The sequence below is a fragment of the Bufo bufo genome, chromosome 9 (assembly GCF_905171765.1).
Source record: "Bufo bufo chromosome 9, aBufBuf1.1, whole genome shotgun sequence".
Lineage (NCBI taxonomy): Eukaryota > Metazoa > Chordata > Amphibia > Anura > Bufonidae > Bufo > Bufo bufo.
Genome location: NC_053397.1, coordinates 118,523,948 through 118,550,368, shown reverse-complemented (window position 1 = coordinate 118,550,368; position 26,421 = coordinate 118,523,948). Strand labels below are relative to the sequence as shown.

Here is a 26,421-nt window from a genome sequence, read left to right as displayed (position 1 = left end):
ACAACTCGAGTTATTCGGTTCCCTCTCCAACAGGGATCACTCGCTGATGGTAGACGCCCTGTCCTGTCCATGGCCAAAAGATCAACTGTACGCATTTCCCCCGTACAACATAATTTCAAAAGTGCTAATGAAAATAATAGAAGAGAAAGCACAGCTAATATTAATCGCCCCCTTTTGGCCCAAAAGGTCCTGGTTTCCCCTCCTCTACAATCTGTCGGCAGGTCAATACTGGTCTCTCCCATCATATCTGGGACTACTACGTCAGGGGCCGGTACTTCATCCAGAGGTAGCAAACCTTCACTTAACAGCATGGAAAGGTGAACGGGTTCACTTACAGCAAAGAGGTCTATCAGATTCCGTAATATCTACCCTACTATGCAGTAAAAAGGCCTCTACCTCTCGGATCTATAAAAGAACTTGGGAAGCCTTCCTAGGATTTGCAGGAGACAGGATATACTACAGTCACGAAACTAATATCCCACTCATACTGGACTTTTTACAGGCAGGCCTGGATAAAGGCCTCAGACCCAACACCAAAAAAGTACAAGTCTCCGCATTAAGTAGCTTCCTTGATGTAAAATTGGCAGACCTTCCATTAATAAAGAGGTTCATAAAAGGAGCATTCAGAAAATGCCCATTCATTCATTCGACCATTCCCCCGTGGGACTTGAACCTAGTGTTAGAAGTCCTAATGGAGGCACCCTTTGAGCCTTTAGAAGAGATCTCACTTAAACTTCTGTCCTTAAAGACTGCCTTTCTGCTGGCTATAACACCAGCCAAGAGGGTAGGTGAGATTCAGGCATTCTCCTGTAAAGCACCTTATCTTACAGTTTTAGAAGACCGGATTATTCTTACACACCCCAATGTTTCTACCCAAAGTGACCTCAAGGTTCCACTGCCAACAGGAGGTGTCACTTCCATCCTTTTGTGAGGATCCAACTTCTGACCTGGAGAGGAAATTCCATAACCTGGATGTCAGGAGATGTCTACTAACATACCTGGAAATCTCAGCGACATTCAGAAAATCGGACCATCTCCTCCTTCAATATCGGGGGCAGTGCAAGGGATCAGCGGCAAGCAAAGGCACTATATCCAGATGGATCCGGAACACCATTGAATTTTGCTATCTGCAGAGGAACTTGACCCCTCCTGAAGGGATAAAAGCACACTCTACCAGAGCCGTGTCGGCCTCATGGGCGGAAAACGCCTCGGCCGCAGTAGAACAAATATGTACAGCAGCTACATGGAAAAATCCAAATACTTTCTTTAAACATTATAAGTTAGATATACTCAGAAGTCATGAGTTATCATATGGCAGAAAGGTTTTATCTGCAGTAGTCCCACCCTAGAGTTTATTTGTCTACTAATCCTCCTGGAGTGCCGTTGTGGAGGCGCCGGGGAAAAGAGACGATTACTCTTACCGGTAATTGGATTTTCCAATAGCCTCCACAACGGCACTGGATTCCCTACCCAAGTGGTATAATTTATGTGGAATGTTATGTTACTCATGTTATGTTGTCATTATATCAATACAGTTTGAACCAACTAACTAACCGAGTCCTATCTCATTAACTGAAGCAGGTAAGGGGAGGGGGCCTTTTAAACTTAAGCTTCTACGTTGTTTCCTGTCCTGGGGAGGCGGGGACACCCTCCTGGAGTGCCGTTGTGGAGGCTATTGGAAAATCCAATTACCGGTAAGAGTAATCGTCTCTATTGCAGCTACATTGGTATCCCGAGCCATGTGTTTATGGCTGGATCAATTAGAGAATCATCTTAAGATGAAAACATCCAGAGAAGAAATTTTGGAATCTTTACCATTATTGAAGATGGTGGCTTCCTTTATGGCAGATGCCTCTGCAGAATCCATACGGTTCGCAGCGAGGAATAATTCGCTAACGAACACGGCAAGACGAGTCTTCTGGCTCAAATCTTGGACGGGGGACATTGCTTCCAAAAATAAACTCTGTACAATTCCCTTTACTGGGGCTTATCTTTTTGTACAGGTCCTTGACTCCATTCTGGAAAGTGCAGCAGACAAAAAGAAAGGTTTCCCAGAGGAGAAAGTAAAAAAGTCACAGCCCTTTCGTAAACCCTCAAAACAGTTCCCAGTCTCAACGCAGAGGGCTAAGGGTAAGGCCGAATGATGGAGCTACCCCAAAGGAGGAAGAGGAAGAGTCTTCCTCTTCAACCCTAACACTAGCACAAACAAGCAATGACATCAGGCTGGTCGGGGGCAGACTCCGCTTATTCTAGGAATCCTGAACCCGGGTCACTCAGAATCATTGGATTCTCAATACCACCCGGGAAGGAGTCGCAGGTCTTCCAACTTCAGAGAACTGAAGGCAGTATGGGAGATTCTCTGAGTAAGGCAGAGCATATACTCTCCAACCACCATATCAAGGTTCTATCGGACAACGTGACGACTGTCTGTTATCTAAAACGTCAAGGGGGAACCAGAAACCCTCATCTACAAAGATTGACAGACCAAATATTTTGGTGGGCAGAGAAAAAAGTCTTCTTAGTATAAGCAGTCCACCTAAAAGGAGTAGACAACTCCACTGCAGACTTCCTGAGCAGAGTCTCAACTCAGGCAAATAGACTCTAAACAGGGAAGTCTTTCTACAGATTTGCCGCCATTGGGGGTGCCCACAAATAGACCTATTTGCGTCAAGAGGAAACACCCAGTTGGACTGTTTCTATTCTCTAAATCCGAGAGACAACCCGCTAGGAGTGGACGCCTTGGCCCAGGATTGGGACATGGAACTGGGGTATGCCTTTCCTCCATTTCCCCTGATCCCATCGGTCTTCAAGAAGCTAAGAACGTGCACAATGACCCTAATTCTCATAGCTCCTGCCTGGCCGAAGAGAGCCTGGTTTGCTCTGTTGAAGGAAATGACTATAAGGGATCCAATAACCCTTCCGGGAAGGACCTTCTCCTACAGGGACCCCTAGAACATCCAAACCTCGAGAAGTTGAGGTTAACAGCTTGGATCCTGAAAGGCAGACCCTAAAAAGAAAGGGTCTGTCAGATAAGGTGATATCAACCTTACAACAAAGCCGCAAGCCCATAACGTCGGCCATATACTTGAAATATAGAAAGGATTTACTTCATGGCTGTCACACTCACATCCAGGGGTCTCAGACCCATCTATAGGCTGCATTCTGGATTTTTTACAGATGGGGTACGATCTGGGTCTAAAACCCAGTACCCTTAAAGTCCAAATTTCAGCCTTGAGTAGCTTTTTGGACACTTCCTTAGCAGACCACAGATGGGTTAGGAGATTTATAAAATCAGTATCCAGAATGAGACCCACTATCAGACAGACAGTACCACCATGGGACCTGAATATAGTTCTAGAGGGTCTATGTAATCACCCGTTTGAACCGATTGAGCAGTTATCAGATAAGATGCTTTCTCTTAAGACAATTTTTCTTCTAGCGATAACCACAGCACGCAGAATAGGAGAAATTCAGGCCCCTTCCATCAGGGAACCATATCTGAAAATTTTGGACGATCGTGTTGTATTATAGTTGGATCCATCCTTTCTACCTAAAGTAGTCTCTACATTCCAAAAAATCAAGAAATATTTCTTCCTTCTTTTTGTGCCTCCCCCAAAAATGTACAGGAGGAAAAATTTCACTGTTTGGATGTAAGAGGATCGGTTTTAGCCTACTTGCAAAGAACAGCTTCTTGGAGAAGATCATCAAACCTCTTTTATTTTGTTTGGAGGAAAGAACAGAGGCAACAAGGCCTCCAAAACAGACTTTAGCTCGATGGATCAAGGACACTGTTCGGCAGTCTTATGTGCTGAAGGGACTGCCTTGCCCTTTATCCATAAAAGCCCATTCCACCAGGACCATGGCGACTTCATGGGCAGAAAAAGCGGAGGCCTCAATTGAACAAATATGCAGGGCCGCTACATGGTCCAGTTTTTTCTAACCACCCGGACCTAGACGCACTCCTGGCCAAAGAGTGGAGTCAGCCTGATAAGCACCTGCAGATCTCTAAGGCCACTTTCACACGGGCGAGTATTCCGCGCGGATGCGATGCGTGAGTTGAACGCATTGCACCCGCACTGAATACCGACCCATTCATTTCTATGGGGCTGTTCACATGAGCGGTGATTTTCACGCATCACTTGTGCGTTGCGTGAAAATCGCAGCATGCTCTATATTCACAGGCCCCATAGAAGGCCCCATAGAAGTGAATGGGGTTGCGTGAAAATCGCAAGCATCCGCAAGCAAGTGCAGATGCGGTGCGATTTTCACGCACGGTTGCTAGGAGACGATCGGGATGGAGACCCGGTCATTATTATTTTCCCTTATAACATGGTTATAAGGGAAAATAATAGCATTCTGAATACAGAATGCATAGTAAAATAGCGCTGGAGTGGTTAAAAAAATAATAATAATTCAACTCACCTTAGTCCACTTGATCGCGCAGCGCGGCATCTCCTTCTGTCTCCTTTGCTGACCAGGACCTGTGGTGACGTCACTCCGGTCATCACATGATCCATCACATGATCTTTTACCACCATGATGATGGATCATGTGATGACCAGAGTGACGTCACCACAGGTCCTGTTCCTGTAATGAATGCTCAGTGGACTAAGGGGAGTTAAATTATTTATAATTTTTTTTAACCCCTCCAGCGCTATTTTACTATGCATTCTGTATTCAGAATGCTATTATTTTCCCTTATAACCATGCTATAAGGGAAAATAATACAATCTACAGAACACCGATCCCAAACCCGAACTTCTGTGAAGAAGTTCGGGTTTGGGTACCAAACATGCGCGATTTTTCTCACGCGAGTGCAAAATGCATTACAATGTTTTGCACTCGCGCGGAAAAATCGCGGGTGTTCCCGTAACGCACCCGCACATTTTCCCGCAACGCCCGTCTGAAAGAGGCCTAAGGGTTTGGACGCTCTGTTTCCTTTCAGTGCAGAATCCATGAACTATGAACCTCTGGTCACTCCCACCTCTGGTTGATCCTCAGGTGGCCCGTTTGGCCAAGGCCACCACCCTTCCCTTGACCGATGCGGCTTCCTTGTCGGATCCCGCTGACAAGAAGATTGATTCCTTGGCTAAGGCCGTTTTTGTAGCGGCAGGCTCCACTGTTCAGCCTGCTTTTGCCGCCTCCTGGGTCGGCAAAGCCTGCCTGGTCTGGGCCAAGCAGCTCATCCGTTTGCTGAGATTTCCATTCTTGCTTCTCAGCTTCTCCAGGCTTCCCAGTACCTATATATCAACAAAAGAGAACCGGTACTAAATGATACCCAATAAAATAAACCTTTTATTATGACGTAAAAACATATACAGACAAATACATATATGTAGAGACCATACAGGGTGCCTGCAGGGGCAGTCCACAATAACACTGCTATCAACAGATAAAAAATCACTGTAAAGCCAACAATCTCAGTGTGGGAAGGCTGTGTATAAGGTATCTAGACCAGCATATAAATATGGAAGCTGCCTCTAGCTATAAACACAGTTGCCTAAAACTTTAAATGCATCTGGCGTGGATGTATAAAGGGTATAGATGACACCCATATGCTCTGACCTATGCCATGTGAACAGTTCGGCGCATCACAATGATGCTCCAGTACATGATCAAACCGGTCAGAATCTCTTTCTTACCCGATATCCAGTGATGTGTATGTGGGCTGTCTCTGTCTGGCGTACTCCTCGACGTACGTTTCGCTAATGCTTCATCAGTACCTATGTGATATCTCCCTGGAATCAGCTCGCTGATCTAGCAGGAACGCTGCTAATTATGTGGCCATCCGCCGTACGCTCTGGCTCCGTTCATAGCTTCCAAAAAGGCTTACTCCCTCTCGGACAAGAAGTCCTTCAAGGCCAGACCTGCCTGGCACTCTATTCCAAAGCATTCAAAGCCCCAGTCTGTGAAAACCTCTTCTGCATGACTGCGCTTTAGCACATGAGGGGGGCCGCTTGCTCGACTTCCAGGAGTCGTGGCGTGCAAGCGTGGATGACGCATGAGATTTCCTCCAGTTACAGAATAGAGTTTTCCACTCTTCCTGCAAGTCGGTTTTTCATGTCGCGTCCCAAGTCTCTCGTAAAGTTGCCAGATTTTTTACGGGTCATTCATTCCCTTCATTCCCTCGGAGTGATCGTTCCTGTCGCCGAGTCGGAATGCTTCCAGGGATTTTATTCAAATCTTTTTACAGTCCCCAAAAAGGATGGCTCCCTCCGCCCTATCCTGGATCTGAAGGCGGTCAACCGCCTTGTTCGGACCCGACACTTCCGCATTGAGTCACTCAGGTCGGTGATTGCCTCCCTGGAGGAGGGCGAATTTTTGTCGTCCATCGACATACAGGACGCATACCTCCATATTCCCATTGCCGTGGCCCATTAGCGGTGGGTTCTCTGCATTTCCAATTTGTGTCTCTGCCCTTTGGCTTAGAGTCCGCCCCAAGGGTCTTCATGAAGGTCCTGGCCCCTCTTATCGCTCTCCTCCACACTCGGTGGGTGGCAGTGATTCCCTACCTGGACGACCTGTTGGTGAAAGGCTCCATCTCTGGTGGACAACCTGGCCAGCCTCCGTGTCACCCTGTCTCAGTTCGGGTGGTTGGTCAACTATCCCAAGTCTTCCCTGGTTCCCAGCCAGAGAATGGATTTCTTGGGCATGACCTTAGACACTCGCCTCTGTTGAGTGTTCCTTCCCCAGGACAAGGTGGTGGCTTCGCAAGCCGTCTCCTCTACCTCTTCGGAGGCGATCCCATTTGCACAATTCCATTCCAGGCCTCTTCAGCTGGCGATCCTATCCAGCTGGGACAAGTCCGTGGTTCGTTTTCCCCATCTTGTCTGCAAGGAGTTGTGCTGGTGGCTTCTACCTCGCACCCTATCTCTGGGCAAGTCCTTTCTTCCCCCTCGGCAGGTGATCTCCACGGACGCCAGCCTGATGGGTTGGGGAGCGGTCTTCAGGTCCCTATCTGCTCAGGGCCTGTGGTCAGCAGTGGAATCCTCCCTGCACATCAATATTCTGGAGCTCAGGGCGATCTTTCTGGCTCTCGTATTGGACACACCTTCTCTTAGGTCTTCCAGTCCGTATCCAGACGCACAACTCCACTGCGGTGGCATCCCTGAATCATCAGGGGGCACCAGAAGCATGAGGATCATGGAAGAGGCATCTCGCATACTTCGGTGGGCGGAGTCCTTCGTTCCATTCCTCTCCGCAGTCCCAGATTCCTGGGGTCGACAATTGGGTGGCGGATTCTCTCAGTTGCCAAAACCCCAACCCGGGCGAGTGGTCTCTTCACCCAGAGGTGTTTCTTCTGGGTCAGCGTTGGGGCATGCCGGACATAGACCTTTTCGCCTCCCGTCTCAACCACAAGGTCCCGCGTTACTTTGCGAGGTCCCGGGACCCTCAGGCGCTGGCCTCGGATGCTCTGGTCCTTCCTTGGTCCCAGTTTGGTCTCGTGTACCTCTTTCCTCCCATTCCGCTCCTTCCCAGGGTTCTCAAGCACCTGAACTCGGCCTCGCCGTGCTTGGTATGCGGATCTTCTGTTCCTACTCGCAGAGGCGCCTTGGCGCCTCCCTCTACGTCCCGACCTCCTTTTCCAAGGTCCGCTACTCCACCCGAATTTACATCAGCTGCGTTTAACGGCGTGGCTGTTGAGACCGCGGTTCTGAGGTTCCACGGGCTCTCGGAGTCTGTTATCCAGACTATGCTTCGCGCACGCAAGCCCCAGTCTTCTGGAATTTATCATCGTACTTGGAAGACTTATTTTTCCTGGTGTGAGCCTGCTCAGTTTCACCCTCTCTACCTGTCTATTCCCAGGGTCTTATCTTTCCTCCAGGCGGACTTTGACAAGGGCCTTCGGCTGGCCTCTCTCAAAGGGTCAGATTTCAGCCCTATCTGTTCTTTTCCAGAAACCCCTGGCTTCTCGCCGCCAAATGAGAACCTTTCTGCAGGGGGTTGCTCACCGCGTTTCACCTTTTCGTCCTCCTGTGTAACCGTGGAACTTGAACATTGTCCTGGACGCTCTTCAGGCCTCTCCTTTTGACCCTTTACAGGATATTTCTCTTTCCTTTGTCTCGTTTAAGGTCGCCTTTCTTGTGGTGATTACTTCTATTTGCATAGTTTCCGAACTTGCTGCGCTCTCTTGCAGATCCCCTTTCTTGGTGTTTCATCAGGATAAGGTCGTTCTGCGGCCTGTCCCTTCCTTCCTCCCTAAGGTGGTGTCCTCATTCCACATTAATGAGGAGATTGTCCTTCTGTCCTAACCCCTCTCATCCTAGGGAGCATTCTCTTCACCGTTTGGATGTTGTTAGGGCGCTTCGCCTCTATCTTCGGTTGACTGAGCCCTTTCGCCGATCGGACTCCCTCTTTGTGATCCCTGAGGGTCCTCGCAAGGGCCTGCAAGCTTCCAAGGCCACCATATTCCGTTGGATTAGGTCGGCAATTAAGGAGGCCTATGTTGCCAAGGGTCGTGTTCCTCCCTTTCGATTGACCGCTCATTCCACTAGGGAGGTCGGGGCTTCTTGGGCGGTTATACGTCAGGCCTCAGCTTCCCAGGTCTGCAAGGCCGCCACCTGGGCCTCTGTCCATACGTTTTCCAAATGTTATCACATCCACTCCTTCGCCTCTGCAGATGCCAGTTTGGGTCACAGGGTTCTGCAACCAGCGTTGCATGGCTGTTTTTCTGCCCTCCCTTGTGGACTGCCTTAAGACGTCCCCTAATGCATTCAAGAGAAAACAACTGGATTTTTGTACTCGCCGTAAAATCCTTTTCTCATGGGATGCATTGGGGGACACAGATCCCAACCTTGTTGCTAAGTCTTTTCTGTTGGTCCTTCCTGGTTTAGGACTTGTTGGCTTACAGATTTTTCTTGTGCTCTTACTGCTTTTCTACCTACTGGTTTGCTCCTGCATCTGCAGTGGGTATAGCCCAGATAGGAGGAGCCAACACTTTTTACTTCTAGTGTCAGCCTCCAAGTGGCAGCTGGGCATATAGGCATGGTGCTGTGTCCCCCAATGCATTCAAGAGAAAAGGATTTTACGGTGACTACAAAAATCCAGTTATCAGGATCCTGATCAGTCAGAAAAATGCATTGCAATACCGGATCCGTTTTTCCTGTGTCATCAGGCAAAACGAATCCGTTTTTTTTTTTTTTTTTACATTTTTAAAGGTCTGCGCATGCACAGACCGGAATACCAGATCCGTCAATGCAGCAATTTGAATCCGGCATTAATACATTCCTATGGGGGGAAAAATGCCAGATCCGGCATTCAGGCAAATGTTCAGTATTTTTGGCCGGAGATAAAACCGTAGCATGCTGCGGTATTATCTCCGTCCTGAAAAGTCAAAAAGACTGAACTGAAGGCATCCTGAATGGATATTCAGAATGGATTAGGATAAATCTGATCAGTTCTTTTCCGCCATAGAGCCCCTAGGACGGAGCTCTATGCTGGAAAAGAAAAACGCAAGTGTGAAAGTACCCTAAGACGGTAAAACATTGGTGACTGCATTCTCTATTAGCCATAACTGTTTACAGGGGAGTCATAGGAGACCCCAGTATTGACCACTACCTTGTGGACATCTGGCAAGAGAGCTACAGCAAAATTGGTGGGAAAATTCCCTTAGGACAGGTCAGCAATTTTGTCCTGGCGTCTGGGTATTTGCCCCTGCTTGAAAATAGGCCCAGCACACCAGCAGCCGGGTGCAGTAACACTTTAAGTTTAGAGTAGACGCGGCGTCATGCAGGAGTCCGCGTCTACTAGGCCTGCCCCTCACACTTCTTGCCCCAGACTACAGTGAAGAGGACCGCTACTGACTCAGGCTCCTCATCGCTGCGGCGCGTCTCCTTCGCAGAACTGTGGCGAGTGACGGTACGATAGGGTGGCAGCGGCAGTTCCGATCGGAGTCCCAGCAGTGTAATGCTGGGGCTCCGATCGGTTACCATGGCAGCCAGGACGCTACTGAAGTCCTGTCTGCCATGGCCAGTAACTCTGCAGCAATATACTTACATACGCTGTGGCCGCCCGGCGCTCCTTCTTCTAACTCGTCACAGGTCTGTGCGGCGCATTGCTATAAGCATAAGCAATGCGCCGCACAGACCTGTGAGTTACAAGAAAGAGCGTCGGGCGGCCACAGAGCATGTAAGTATATTGCTCACTGACCATGGCAGCCAGGACTTCAGCAGCGTCCTGGCTGCCATAGTAACAGATCGGAGCCCCAGCATTACACTGCTGGGACTCCGATTGGAACTGCCGCTGCCACGAATGATGGGGGGAGGGCGCACTGCCCACCAATGATTTTAATACAGGGGATGGGGGGGGGGTGCACACTGCCCACCAATGATTTTAATACAGGGGAGGGGGGGGGGGGCGCACTGCCCACCAATGATTTTAATACAGGGGAGGGGGTGGAGGATGCACTTAGGGTTGGACGATATCAAAAATATTCAGACGATAACGATATTAAAAAATTTATCGCGATAACGATATATATCGCGATAAATACCCGTTTAAAAGAAAAAAAAACACAAGGAGACGTTATACTGTATGGGGGGCCACAAGGAGACGTTATACTGTATGGGGGGCCACAAGGAGACGTTATACTGTATGGGGGGCCACAAGGAGACGTTATACTGTATGGGGGGCCACAAGGAGACGTTATACTGTATGGGGGCAGCCACAAGGAGACGTTATACTGTATGGGGCAGCCACAAGGAGACGTTATACTGTATGGGGGGGCCACAAGGAGACATTATACTGTATGGGGGCAGCCACAAGGAGACGTTATACTGTATGGGGGGCCACAAGTAGACGTTATACTGTATGGGGGGCCACAAGGAGACGTTATACTGTATGGGGGCAGCCACAAGGAGACGTTACACTGTATGGGGGCAGCCACAAGGAGACGTTACACTGTATGGGGACAGCCACAAGGAGGCGTTACACTGTATGGGGGGGGCCACAAGGAGGCGTTACACTGTATGGGGGCAGCCACAAGGAGGCGTTACACTGTATGGGGGGGCCACAAGGAGGCGTTACACTGTATGGGGGGGCCACAAGGAGGCGTTACACTGTATGGGGACAGCCACAAGGAGGCGTTACACTGTATGGGGGGGCCACAAGGAGGCATTACACTGTATGGGGGGGCCACAAGGAGGCATTACACTGTATGGGGGGGCCACAAGGAGGCGTTACACTGTATGGGGGGGCCACAAGGAGGCGTTACACTGTATGGGGGGGCCACAAGGAGGCATTACACTGTATGGGGGGGCCACAAGGAGGCGTTACACTGTATGGGGGGGCCACAAGGAGGCGTTACACTGTATGGGGGGGCCACAAGGAGGCGTTACACTGTATGGGGGGGCCACAAGGAGGCGTTACACTGTATGGGGGGGGCCACAAGGAGGCGTTACACTGTATGGGGGGGGCCACAAGGAGGCGTTACACTGTATGGGGGGGCCACAAGGAGGCGTTACACTGTATGGGGGGGCCACAAGGAGGCGTTACACTGTATGGGGGGGCCACAAGGAGGCGTTACACTGTATGGGGGGCCACAAGGAGGCGTTACACTGTATGGGGGGCCACAAGGAGGCGTTACACTGTATGGGGGGCCACAAGGAGGCGTTACACTGTATGGGGGGCCACAAGGAGGGTTTATAATAAGGTCTTGTGGCCACAGGCCACCATACATGCAGTAATACTTTGCGATATACCTTTCCCGCGGCTGCCTCGCTTGTGTGCTCTGATTCTGACATCAGATGCCGGTGGGCAGAGATTTGAATATGGGAGCAAGGAGGAGGGAGAGCCGGGGCGGCCGCTGCGGGAAGTAGTAAGTTTATAATTTCGTCACCAGAGCACACACTAGTGAGGCAGCTGCAGGAAAAGTCTCTCCAGAGACACCAGTACTCACACAGGGGATCGATTCGCCATCGCCACATATACAATAGAGCCGGTGGGTGACGACGGTGATGATGTCAGATGGTGGGTGGAGACTTGACTAAGGGAGGCGGAGCAAGAAGGAGCCAGGCCAGGAGCGAGAGGAAGTAATGTTACTCAGCGGCAGCGCTATGCAAGGTGCAGCGGCGGGCGGGCGCACGTTTAGAAGCGGTCAGCGCACAATGTGAGCTGACCGCTTTGATGACGTCACAAAATACCGCGGTATTTTGGAAACAGCGATATCGCCATATCGCCGTTTTTTTAATACCGCGGTATATCGTGATACCGGTATATCGCCCAACCCTAGATGCACTGCCCACCAATGATTTTAATACAGAGGAGGGGCGAGGATGCACTGCCCACCAATGATTTTAATACTGGGGAGGGTGCACTGCCCACCAATGATTTTAATACAGGGGAGGGTGCACTGCCCACCAATGATTTTAATACAGGGGAAGGGGGGGGTGAACTGCCCACCAATGATTTTAATACTGGGAGGGCACACTGCTCACCAATGATTTTAATACCGGGGGAGGCGCACTGCCCACCAATGATTTTAATACCAGGGGAGGCGCACTGCCCACCAATGATTTTAATACCAGGGGAGGCGCACTGCCCACCAATGATTTTAATACCAGGGGAGGCGCACTGCCCACCAATGATTTTAATACCAGGGGAGGCGCACTGCCCACCAATGATTTTAATACCAGGGGAGGCGCACTGCCCACCAATGATTTTAATACCAGGGGAGGCGCACTGCCCACCAATGATTTTAATACCAGGGGAGGCGCACTGCCCACCAATGATTTTAATACCAGGGGAGGCGCACTGCCCACCAATGATTTTAATACCAGGGGAGGCGCACTGCCCACCAATGATTTTAATACCAGGGGAGGCGCACTGCCCACCAATGATTTTAATACCAGGGGAGGCGCACTGCCCACCAATGATTTTAATACCAGGGGAGGCGCACTGCCCACCAATGATTTTAATACCGGGGAAGGGGGGGGGGCGCTCCTAACTTTTTTAGTTGGCTCCTAGATTCCAAGGAAATTTGTCAAGCCCTGCCTTAGGATGTGGTTAAAAATATTGTATTATTTGTGGTTTCACAATGGTTTGCCACAGTTTTGTGATGTCATTTGTTGCATGTTTTTTACAAGTGAAAGGTAAAATAAATGTCATTTGTGATGTCATTTGTTGCATGTTTTTTACAAGTGAAAGGTAAAATAAATTAGGTTTTGATTCAGTTTTAGCCACACCGTGAACCACAGTCCTGAATACATGCTGAATCTGTGTAAGGGATGACGATAATCCTGTGTGGATCTCTTCTGAGGGTATGTGTCAGAACATCAGATGAGGCTGAATCTCGCATGCTAATGAGCGCCATTCAGTGAGGCAAGTCAGTGTGTGATTACCTGTCAAAGTCTCGACTGTTTCTATAGCTGAAACTGTGGCATGATAGAGTGGGACACAACACTTCTTATCAGTGTGGTATTGAACAATTTTGTGAATGCAAGGTGCCTACCTCGATTGGTGTCTCTGAAATCACTGAGCAAATCTGTACACTGAAGTCTATGGGGAGGCAGATTAGACATGTTGCAGCTACTACTGGGTGATTTATCTCTCTCCAGAGCTAGATTATTAGATGAAAAATTATCCAGCTCTGGGGTGAAATAAATCACTCACTGTGCTGCTGCATCTGGTCTGTTTTAAACTCAGCTCCTCTGTGTACGGATTTGATTAGTCAATTCTGAGACAATGACCACTTCAGTGAGAGGGAATTAAAGGGGTTTTGATACTGATGAACTGTCCTCAGGATAGGTCATCAGTATCTGATTGGTGAAGGCACCTGCACTCCGCGGCCTTCTAGCAGCTTACCGAGCTGCTTGTATAGCGGCTATGCTTGGTATCACAGCTCCGTTCCATTCACCTCAATGGGGCTCAGTGTGATACCAAGCACACCCGGTATACAATGTACGGCTTTGCTTGGTGAGCAGTAATATATTACAAAGTTAACCATCACCCACAGTATTGAATTATGAAAAATAAAAGTTCTGAGACACTTTGAAATCGGGGATCTCTCCGTTCTGCATAGTTTAAAACAGGCATCCTCAAACTGCGGTCCCTCCAGCTGTTGTAAAACTACAACTCCCATAATGCCCTGCTGTAGGCTGATACCTGTAGGCTGTTTGGGCATGCTGGGAGTTGTAGTTTTGCAACAGCTGGAGGTCCGCAGTTTGAGGATGCCTGGTCTAAAACAACACTTTGCAGATGTGCAGTGTTTTGTGGGTTTTAACTATGATTCTGCTTGGATTACGAGTCTGTAGGGTTCAGTGCATGACATTTTCCATAATGTCTCAATTAAGCAGTGTTGGATAGCACAGATCACTAAGAATATTTGGATGCCCCTGTACAATACTATATGTGGTATAGTAATCACTCTCATTGTATCAGTCCAAGAAAGACAGATGTAACCACAGCATCCACATGTCCATAATGTGACCTTCTCTGAAGGTTTGAATGCACATGTCCATCTGTTCAATGTTTCAGTACTTTTTGCACACCTTCTAACAAAAAGCTTAACAGCAAAACAGGTGTTTGATCCATGAATTGCCCAATAAATTTCCTGGTTCAATTAGAATTGTTATTTAAACAGTCCTCCTCATCATGCTGTTCAAATTTTGACATCATGAGACCAAGACGAAACCTAACAATTGATCAGCAGTAACTTGCAATTGTGAGGCTTCAAGCAGGATGTTCTCAGACTGAAGAGGCCATTGAGCTTAGTGTGTCCCAGAGTGTCATTAGCATGTTAGAACAGAGAGACTGGAAGAGTCACAGAAAGGCATAGAAGTGGACGTCCTTTGGGCACATCCAACATTGATAACCACTTCATTGTGAACAATGCCCTGTGGAACTGGATGATGAATGCCACAAAACTCCAGGCACATTTAAGGGAGGTGAGAGGCACCCAAGTGTCACGTCAGACCATCCCAAACCGTTTACATCAGTGTGGTCTGTGTGCTAAAAAAACTGCAAAAGGGTACCTTACTACAGGCGTCATTGTCTTGCGTGGGAAAGGGAGCATCTACGCTGGACGAGGGACCAGTGGACCTCAGTGAAGTTCACTGATGAAAGTTGATTCTCGCTGAGCACAGGGGTGTGGAAATAAAAATAAAAAAAACTACTTGTCGAAGGACTAAAGTGGGGGCTCAATCTACTTGTCCCTCATGACCATCTACATGTCCTGAACTTATACTAACGTTATACTGTATGGGGGCGAGGGCCACAAGGCGATGTTATACTGTATGGGGCGGGGGCCACAAGGAGACATTATGCTGTATGGGGCGGGGGCCACAAGGAGACGTTATGCTGTATGGGGGCAGGGCCACAAGGTGACGTTATACTGTATGGGGGCAACAGGGAGACATTATAGTTTATCAAGTGCCACGTGCAGTGCAGATTGCAGGCAGGGCCAGAGCCTCAGAAGACAGACAGCACAACCTTTATTTCTGACACCCCTGCAGATGAGCGTTCCTCCCGGAGCCTGTCCACATCGCAGCTCCCGGCCTGACCTGCAAGCGCTGACTGGGGTCACATAGCATTATACTGATTTATGATGCTATGTAACCCTTACAGTTCTGGAATGTATTGGATAACACTGACATAATGCTGTCAGTGTTATCCAACACATTCCAGAACTGTAAGGGTTACATAGCATCATAAATCAGTATAATGCTATGTGACCCCAGTCAGCGCTTGCAGGTCAGGCCGGGAGCTGCGATGTGGACAGGCTCCGGGAGGAACGCTCATCTGCAGGGGGGGCCGTGGGGTCTCTCACTCCTCTTCTCCCATCTTGGCCTGCACTTACTCAGTCTCTGGAGACGGTGTGCTGACTTACTGTGCGCTCCTGTGCTAGCAGGTGGGCGGAGACTTCGATACAGGAGCAGGGAGGAGCGGGGGCCGCCTGCAGGAAGTGATATGTACGGTACTCATATGCACGATGCAGGGGCAGGCTGACATAGATGTAAGAGCGGTCAGCTCGCGGCTAGCATATGACCGCTCCTATTACTGCCCAACCGACATGTCCCTGCTACTTGCCCGCACAGGGCTAAACAACTGTTCAAACTACTTGCCCGGCGCACGGAACTGCATGTCCCGGGCGTCGGGCGATAGGAACTCCACACCCCTGTGAGCAGAAATGATGGTCACCAACAATGTTGGAGATGTCAAGGAGAGTGCTATGCATCAGCCACTGTTCTTAGTAGACAAGCCTTTGGTGGTGGTGGTAGTGTGGGCAGGTGTGTCTAGTCAATACAGAACTGCCCTACACTTTGGTACAATGACAAGCCCATACTACTTAATCCAGTCATTATGCCTCTGCATGAACAACACAGGCCTAATTTCATCGACGATAATGCCAGGTCGCATCATTAGGGAACAGCTGCTTAGACTGGGGTACCTTAAATGGAGTGGCCTGCACTTTCTCCAGTCCAGCTGAGTCGCCATGTAGAGGCTCGTAACTCTGTACCCCAGAACCTCAATGACCTGAGGATGTCATGCCTCAGTAGACAATAATTCGAATTGGGAACAGCATGTGACGTCGTTGTCGAACTGTAATTGATGCTCAAGGCCAAGTGACAAGTTATTGAGACCCAACATTTTTTGTGGGGTATATCCTCCACTGGTTTTAGCTTTTGTTTCAATAACTTGTTTGAGATGAGGAAATCACAATTGCTGCTTCTACTTAAATGCTCTACTTACATGATATAATATCACTGTAGCGTGAACTTGCAATTGTGAGGCTTCAAGCAGGATGTTCTCAGACTGAAGAGGCCATTGAGCTTAGTGTGTCCCAGAGTGTCATTAGCATGTTAGAACAGAGAGACTGGAAGAGTCACAGAAAGGCATAGAAGTGGACATCCTTTGGGCACATCCAACATTGATAACCTGAAATCTAAATATCCCTGACTTTTTTTGAGTAGTGTATGTTGGCGACATTTCGACCCCCTAGTTCCAGATGGGTCTTTTTCAAGAGTAATTTTTGTATTAATAAAGACATTGCACTTAGGTACTGTGGTTACATCTCTCTGTATCCTTGCCGATGCCTGGTCTGAGCTCTGCTGGAAGAGGCAGCTGGGAATAATGAGGGGTGGTGGGGAGTTTTTCAGTGGCCCCTGAAAAGTTTCATTTAGGCTATCTGTGCTGATTTGTGTGCACAATTTGCATGAAATCTGCACCAAAAACCTCATTATTGTGTTTTTTACAGTGTTGTGTTGTGTTTGTTGTTTTTTTTACATGAGGATTTTAGTGTCTGTTAACAACCCCATTGAAGTCTATGGAGAAAACCACCTTACATAAGGGGCGGAATTACATAAACATTTGACATCTTGCACTGTGCAGTTACCCTTAAGGTCCCTTTTCGTTTACTGCGAAAACGCCAAGAATGGAGATTAAAGGAGTTGTCCCATCACAGCAACTTATGGATAGGGGATAAGTGTCTGATCGGCTGGAGTCCGACCGCTGGGGGAAGGGGGGGGGGGTAAACTGATCACTAGAACTGGGGCCCATGTACTCTTGTTTGAATAGCCTGGCGGACATGCATGTACACTGCTGCTTCATTCAATTCTGTGTCGCTGCTGGAGATAAGAGTACAAATATGGGAACATGAACCCCAGTTCTAGTGATTGCCATGGGTCCCAGCACATGTATAGGGCATAGGTTGTTTTAATGAGACAACCACTTTTAGTGAATTAAATTAATCAGTTTTGTAGTGTGGTTTGGGAGTTTGAATATCTGATGGAATGAGCAAAAGAGTTAAAGGGGTTATCCATGTGATCTTAACCCAGTTTCCACCCATTGTATACACAGGTTGCGTTAGCAGTCAGTGCCCAAGGCTGACTGAGTGCACAGGTGCCACCCGTGTAAATTGTGGGTTGAAAGAGGGCTAGAATAATGTGCCCAATGTACGGCATGTGAACCTGGAAAAGCCTGCAACTTAATTAGACTGGAGAGCGAAACACTTTAATACCAGCTATGTGCGTTGCACATTTTGTGGAACGGAACAGCTGGCCCATAATAGAACAATCCAATCCCTGTCTGTAATGCGGACAATAATAGGACATGTTCTATTTTTATTTTATTTTTGCGGCATGGCCATGCAGACATATGGACACGGAATGCACATGGAGTCATTTCCATTTTTTGCTGACCCGTTGAAGTTGATGGAGCCGCATACGTGCCACCTAATAACTGGAACAGACACGGAAAAAAATGTTTTAGTGCATGTGTCCTAAAAAGGCGGAGACTCTCCTTCCACTTCAGTGTGGTTTCCTTTGTCTGAGGGAAGCCCGCAGAGAAGTTTATTTGGGAAAGATTGGATGTGACGGTTTCTCCCCTGTGAGGGGGCCATATCTGCTACCGCTAGAAAGTGTGGGGGTCCTGGCACAGGGATATGAGCAGAGACGTAGCATCCTCCAGGGGAAGTGTAGTGCATTGGACTTGGGTGCTTGGTGGCATCGCTGAGGCTCTGACTGGCTTGGCCAGTCTAACTCCAGGGTGACGAAAGTCCATTTACGAAGTAGCGGCTTGCAGCTGGATACCGGAAGTGACGTCAGTGAGCACACTCGGGAAGTGTGACGTTGCTGGTAACAAAGCAGAGTGGATTGTCTGAATGGTGAGTCTACAGGGAGTGCAGAATTATTAGGCAAATGAGTATTTTGACCACATCATCCTCTTTATGCATGTTGTCTTACTCCAAGCTGTATAGGCTCGAAAGCCTACTACCAATTAAGCATATTAGGTGATGTGCATCTCTGTAATGAGAAGGGGTGTGGTCTAATGACATCAACACCCTATATTAGGTGTGCATAATTAGGCAACTTCCTTTCCTTTGGCAAAATGGGTCAAAAGAAGGACTTGACAGGCTCAGAAAAGTCAAAAATAGTGAGATATCTTGCAGAGGGATGCAGCACTCTTAAAATTGCAAAGCTTCTGAAGCGTGATCATCGAACAATCAAGCGTTTCATTTAAAATAGTCAACAGGGTCGCAAGAAGCGTGTGGAAAAACCAAGGCGCAAAATAACTGCCCATGAACTGAAAAAAGTCAAGCGTGCAGCTGCCAAGATGCCACTTGCCACCAGTTTGGCCATATTTCAGAGCTGCAACATCACTGGAGTGCCCAAAAGCACAAGGTGTGCAATACTCAGAGACATGGCCAAGGTAAGAAAGGCTGAAAGACGACCACCACTGAACAAGACACACAAGCTGAAACGTCAAGACTGGGCCAAGAAATATCTCAAGACTGATTTTTCTAAGGTTTTATGGACTGATGAAATGAGAGTGAGTCTTGATGGGCCAGATGGATGGGCCCGTGGCTGGATTGGTAAAGGGCAGAGAGCTCCAGTCCGACTCAGACGCCAGCAAGGTGGAGGTGGGGTACTGGTTTGGGCTGGTATCATCAAAGATGAGCTTGTGGGGCCTTTTCGGGTTGAGGATGGAGTCAAGCTCAACTCCCAGTCCTACTGCCAGTTTCTGGAAGACACCTTCTTCAAGCAGTGGTACAGGAAGAAGTCTGCATCCTTCAAGAAAAACATGATTTTCATGTAGGACAATGCTCCATCACACGCGTCCAAGTACTCCACAGCGTGGCTGGCAAGAAAGGGTTTAAAAGAAGAAAATCTAATGAAATGGCCTCCTTGTTCACCTGATCTGAACCCCATTGAGAACCTGTGGTCCATCATCAAATGTGAGATTTACAAGGAGGGAAAACAGTACACCTCTCTGAACAGTGTCTGGGAGGCTGTGGTTGCTGCTGCACGCAATGTTGATGGTGAACAGATCAAAACACTGACAGAATCCATGGATGGCAGGCTTTTGAGTGTCCTTGCAAAGAAAGGTGGCTATATTGGTCACTGATTTGTTTTTGTTTTGTTTTTGAATGTCAGAAATGTATATTTGTGAATGTTGAGATGTTATATTGGTTTAACTGGTAAAAATAAATAATTGAAATGGGTAGATATTTGTTTTTTGTTAAGTTGCCTAATAATTATGCACAGTAATCGTCACCTGCACACACAGATATCCCCCTAAAATAGCTAAAACTAAAAACTACTTCCAAAAATATTCAGCTTTGATATTAATGAGTTTTTTGGGTTCATTGAGAACATGGTTGTTGTTCAATAGTAAAATTAATCCTCAAAAATACAACTTGCCTAATAATTCTGCACTCCCTGTAACTTGGGAAAAAAGCATGGCGAAGATGTACACGAGGTAAACAACTAATCATGGAAAGCTCCTTTTAAACTTAAATCATTCTCTCAGAATTCTTTGATAAATTGGTCTTGAGAGACCAAAATGGATTGTCAGTTAGAGATGTATCTTATTGAGGAAAAAGTCATTTGATGTTCAGTTCAGATATTATGTTATCAGTTGTATACATATGCGTATATACACTCACCTAAAGAATTATTAGGAACATCATACTAATATGGTGTTGGACCCCCTTTTGCCTTCAGAACTGCCTTAATTCTACGTGGCATTGATTCAACAAGGTGCTGATAGCATTCTTTAGAAATGTTGGCCCATATTGATAGGATAGCATCTTGCAGTTGATGGAGATTTGAGGGATGCACATCCAGGGCACGAAGCTCCCGTTCCACCACATCCCAAAGATGCTCTATTGGGTTGAGATCTGGTGACTGTGGGGGCCATTTTAGTACAGTGAACTCATTGTCATGTTCAAGAAACCAATTTGAAATGATTCGAGCTTTGTGACATGGTGCATTATCCTGCTGGAAGTAGCCATCAGAGGATGGATACATGTTCTCATTCTGTTTACGCCAAATTCGGACTCTACCATTTGAATGTCTTAACAGAAATCGAGACTCATCAGACCAGGCAACATTTTTCCAGTCTTCAACAGTCCAATTTTTGTGAGCTCGTGCAAATTGTAGCCTCTTTTTCCTATTTGTAGTGGAGATGAGTGGTATCCGGTGGGGTCTTCTGCTGTTGTAGCCCATCCGCCTCAAGGTTGTGCGTGTTGTGGCTTCACAAATGCTTTGCTGCATACCTCGGTTGTAACCAGTGGTTATTTCAGTCAACGTTGCTCTTCTATCAGCTTGAATCAGTCGGCCCATTCTCCTCTGACCTCTAGCATCCACAAGGCATTTTTGCCCACAGGACTGACGCATACTGGATGTTTTTCCCTTTTCACACCATTCTTTGTAAACCCCAGAAATGTTTGTGCGTGAAAATCCCAGTAACTGAGCAGATTGTGAAATACTCAGACCGGCCCGTCTGGCACCAACAACCATGCAACGCCCAAAAATTGCTTAAATCACCTTTCTTTCCCATTCCGACATTCAGTTTGGAGTTCAGGAGATTGTCTTGACCAGGACCACACCCCTAAATGCATTGAAGCAACTGCCATGTGATTGGTTGACTAGATAATTGCATTAATGAGAAATAGAACAGGTGTTCCTAATAATTCTTTAGGTGAGTGTATATTTGGCAGCCTATTCTGAAAAGTTATTTTAACCACCTCCCTTCTGCCCATTGACTATAAACGTCCGGGAGGTGGATCTCTGTTTCTGAACGTCCATTGAGATATCGCAGCAGCTCGCTAATCGTGCAGCTGTAGAGCGGGTTGCCCACTGTCAGTGACAGCAGGGCAACCCAGAGTGAAGGCAGGGACAGTTCCCAGGTGTCCCTGCCATGCAGATCGCTGTATACACAGCGCTCACTGAGCACTGTGTATACAGATAAAGAAGCGCTATGTGCTTCCTGTCCCGGCCCTGCAGTCATGTGACCGCCGGGGCCGGGAGAGTGCAGGAGCTCTGAGGTCTTCTACAGACCTCGATCAGCCCTGCACTGAGGCTGTACAGCCTCTCTCAGGGTGTATTTCCCCTGTAACTGGGGCTACTATGTAAGCCCCAGTTACAGGAGAAATCAATAGTGGGAACTGGGAAGAAAAAAAAAATGAAGTTAAATGTCCCCCAGAGGTCTTGTATGACCTTATGGGGGACTCAAAGTGTAAAAAGAATAAATAAAAGTAGTGTAAAAAAAAAAAAAGAAGTTTAAAATAGAAAATAAATAAATAAAATAGACATATTTGGTATTGCCGCATCCGTGACGGTCGGGTCTATAAATATATCACATGATCCACCCAGTCCGATAAACACCATGATAAAATAAAAACTGTAAAAAAAAAAAAAAAGAAATATCAAAAAAAGGCTGGGCACTCTATATCTGGAGTAAGTGGTATTTTATTCCATAAAATCTTAAAATTTGTAATCTTAAAATTTATATTTAATATTTAATATGTGACAAGTCTGGCCAGACTAAAAAGTGATAGACAATAACTTAAACAATAATAGACAATAGAAAACGGCTGTGGTGGTGGCTCACTCCTAATTACCTATGGTATGGTGCTACCAACCCAAAAGAGAGGACACCCTACCTCTCAGAGATAAGATAGGGAATAAAGATATACAGTGGGGGAAATAATTATTTGACCCCTCACTGATTTTGTAAGTTTGTCCAATGACAAAGAAATGAAAAGTCTCAGAACAGTATCATTTCAATGGTAGGTTTATTGTAACAGTGGCAGATAGCACATCAAAAGGAAAATCGAAAAAATAACTTTAAATAAAAGATAGCAACTGATTTGCATTTCATTGAGTGAAATAAGTATTTGAACCCCTACCAACCATTAAGAGTTCTGGCTCCCACAGAGTGGTTAGACACTTCTACTCAATTAGTCACCCTCATTAAGGACACCTGTCTTAACTAGTCACCTGTATAAAAGACACCTGTCCACAGAATCAATCAATCAAGCAGACTCCAAACTCTCCAACATGGGAAAGACCAAAGAGCTGTCCAAGGATGTCAGAGACAAAATTGTAGACCTGCACAAGGCTGGAATGGGCTACAAAACCATTAGCAAGAAGCTGGGAGAGAAGGTGACAACTGTTGGTGCGATTGTTCGAAAATGGAAGGAGCACAAAATGACCATCAATCGACCTCGCTCTGGGGCTCCACGCAAGATCTCACCTCGTGGGGTGTCAATGGTTCTGAGAAAGGTGAAAAAGCATCCTAGAACTACACGGGAGGAGTTAGTTAATGACCTCAAATTAGCAGGGACCACAGTCACCAAGAAAACCATTGGAAACACATTACACCGCAATGGATTAAAATCCTGCAGGGCTCGCAAGGTCCCCCTGCTCAGGAAGGCACATGTGCAGGCCCGTCTGAAGTTTGCCAATGAACACCTGAATGATTCAGAGAGTGACTGGGAGAAGGTGCTGTGGTCTGATGAGACCAAAATAGAGCTCTTTGGCATTAACTCAACTCGCTGTGTTTGGAGGAAGAAAAATGCTGCCTATGACCCCCAAAACACCGTCCCCACCGTCAAGCATGGGGGTGGAAACATTTTGCTTTGGGGGTGTTTTTCTGCTAAGGGCACAGGACAACTTATTCGCATAAACGGGAAAATGGACGGAGCCATGTATCGTGAAATCCTGAGCGACAACCTCCTTCCCTCTGCCAGGAAACTGAAAATGGGTCGTGGATGGGTGTTCCAGCACGACAATGACCCAAAACATACAGCAAAGGCAACAAAGGAGTGGCTCAAGAAGAAGCACATTAAGGTCATGGAGTGGCCTAGTCAGTCTCCGGACCTTAATCCAATCGAAAACCTATGGAGGGAGCTCAAGCTCAGAGTTGCACAGAGACAGCCTCGAAACCTTAGGGATTTAGAGATGATCTGCAAAGAGGAGTGGACCAACATTCCTCCTAAAATGTGCGCAAACTTGGTCATCAATTACAAGAAACGTTTGACCTCTGTGCTTGCAAACAAGGGTTTTTCCACCAAGTATTAAGTCTTTTTTTGTTAGAGGGTTCAAATACTTATTTCACTCAATGAAATGCAAATCAGTTGCTATCTTTTATTTAAAGTTATTTTTTCGATTTTCCTTTTGATGTGCTATCTGCCACTGTTACAATAAACCTACCATTGAAATGATACTGTTCTGAGACTTTTCATTTCTTTGTCATTGGACAAACTTACAAAATCAGTGAGGGGGTCAAATAATTATTTCCCCACTGTATGTTGGGCGAGCACTCTAACATAAAGCACACATTTAATCAAAATAAAATGTCAAAGTAAAAACAGATACATAAAATTATTAAAAATGCATCAATAAATTAGCAATGGAGCAATAAAACCACAATGGAGCGACTGATGAATATTTGAATAAATATTGGTAGTGCCCATAAGGGGCTATTCTGCCATATGGCACTTAAGATTCCTTGTAAGGACTGATGTTTATGTCTTTAGCTTGTTTAGCAAAGATTCAGTAGAAAAACCACAATTGTAGATGTTATTTTCTTTCTTAGGTTTTATAGGTGCCTTTATAAGGCTGGGGGGGTTTGGTCTATAGTCCACAAACGGCACTCACAATCGGCTTTATATGGTGGTATTATTTATGCAGAGTAGTCAAGTCCGGTAATGTTCCTTATAGGTATAATCGGTAATATTCGAATTCAGTCCGGAGGTTCTTATCAAGATATGAATAATGTTCAATCGGAAAATGACTAACGGTACTCTCGGCTGTTCAGCTGCTTACCTCCTCCTTCCAGGGATAGTCCACGTGTGTCCGCTAATGTTCGTCGGGGGCGAGTGGTGCGGGAAACTCCGGCGTCTTGCGTCGCACTCCTCGATAGCCGCACTTGCAAGCTCTCCCGGGATCACACTCACGTGACTTCCTTTTTCGTCCTGTGATGACGTCTCTACTGTGTCGATTAAAAGATTCGATCTTCCAGATATTATAATAATGTCTGCATGGCCATGCGACTAGAAGTATTCCGACAGGTGTATGGCGTTTACCAGACGCGTTTCGGGAAATATAACTATCCCTTACTCAGTGGTTACACTACACCTGTCTGTATCCGCCTTATATACTCTGTAGAACTGTCATCAAAACCTGGACACCGGATTTTGAGTCCAAACTTTAGAATTTAAAATTCGGTGCTTCCGATTTTTTTTTACTTAGATTTCTTAAACGCTTCCGATTTATTTGACATAGTTCTTCAAACTTCCGATTTTTTTTTTTTTTTTTTTTTTTTTTTAGAGACTTTAGATTTTTTCTGTTATGATTTTCTCACTGTTTTATTTGAACACAGTGAGGTTTTTTTAAAAAGGAAGAAGGATACATTCACCAGATACTTCATAAATAGCCCCATCGGTTTTTCAGCATTTCTAATATTTAAAAACATGGTTCAAACAATATTAAAACTATTAAGAGTGTGGATTGTTTCTTTCAGTATCAACATAGGGTAGTGGTGGATCATATCTTAAAACGAAAAGACGGGCGTCCTAGTTTAGGGAAGGTGGTCTTTCTCGTATTTCACATATTTTTCATATTTCACATATTTAGTTGTCGGAGGGTGAAGCAGTGGTGAAGGAGGCGGGGGCCCCAGGTCGAGAGAGGGTCACAGTGCCGATACACAGCCAGACATGTGACCCCCCCATCGAACCGGGGGCACCCACCTACAAAAAGCTCCAGTTCCGAATTCAGCCCTGCTGGTAGCAGACTCCCAAACTCATAAATTCGTCGGGATTCCTTCCTGGACACCTGTTTAATAAAATTCCCTCCTCTCCAATGCTGATCTACCTTTTCCAGTGCCGTAAAGACGAGATTGGTTGGGTCGCTGTTGTGGACCTCTTTGTAGTGTTTGGATAGAAAGTGTTTCTCATATCCTTTTTTGATGTTAGCTATATGTTCAGCCAATCTCGTCTTAGTCGCTTGGTCCTGCCAATGTACTGTCTATTACATGGGCACTGGATCAGGTAGACCACGCCGGTGGAGTTACACGTGAGGCAGTCCTTGATCTCCCAAACAAATGTATTCTGTGTAGAAGGGACTGTGGTAGTCTTACGTGGTGTGTTATTAATTTTGCATGCTATGCACTTGCCACATTTGAAGAACCCCTTTAGGTCCATCTAAGTCCCCAAGAGGGATCTTTTCTTGTTTCTGGGTTTGACAGAGGGGGCTATTTATTAAACAGATGTCCAATAATAGACAATACAATCGTGAATTAAGAACAAAGGTGATCCTATAGAACTTAATTGATGGTTTTAGATCCAATGGCCAGAGTTTCACATAAATAATCGTAAAAGTAATTGCATAATTTGCAGCGACATTAAATATTCGTAATTGCTCCGAATTTGTCTATACAGTTTATAGTCTATCGATGGACAAATCGAGAGAATGCTTTACAATTTGTTCGAATTGGACTGGTGTGTCGATTATGCCCCCATCGCAAATACTTATTTCATCTCTAAATATTGTGTCTACTCACGAAACAGATCGACATGGGCGGATCTGGTGGACAGTCCGCGGCGTCCCGCGTGGTGGTTTAAGCCAGATCCCCCACTACTGCTTACTCACGTGAGCATCGATTTCACCAGAGGATAATAGTATGCGATTTTGCTGAAAT

At 46.6% G+C, this 26,421-nt stretch overlaps 1 protein-coding gene across 2 annotated transcripts in view; it reads left to right on the top strand.

Annotated features, from left to right (window-relative positions):
* UCHL5 (ubiquitin C-terminal hydrolase L5) overlaps positions 1-26,421 on the top strand; it is a 180,500-nt gene that overhangs the window by 13,410 nt on the left and 140,669 nt on the right. The gene's annotated exons all lie outside the window — the stretch shown is intronic.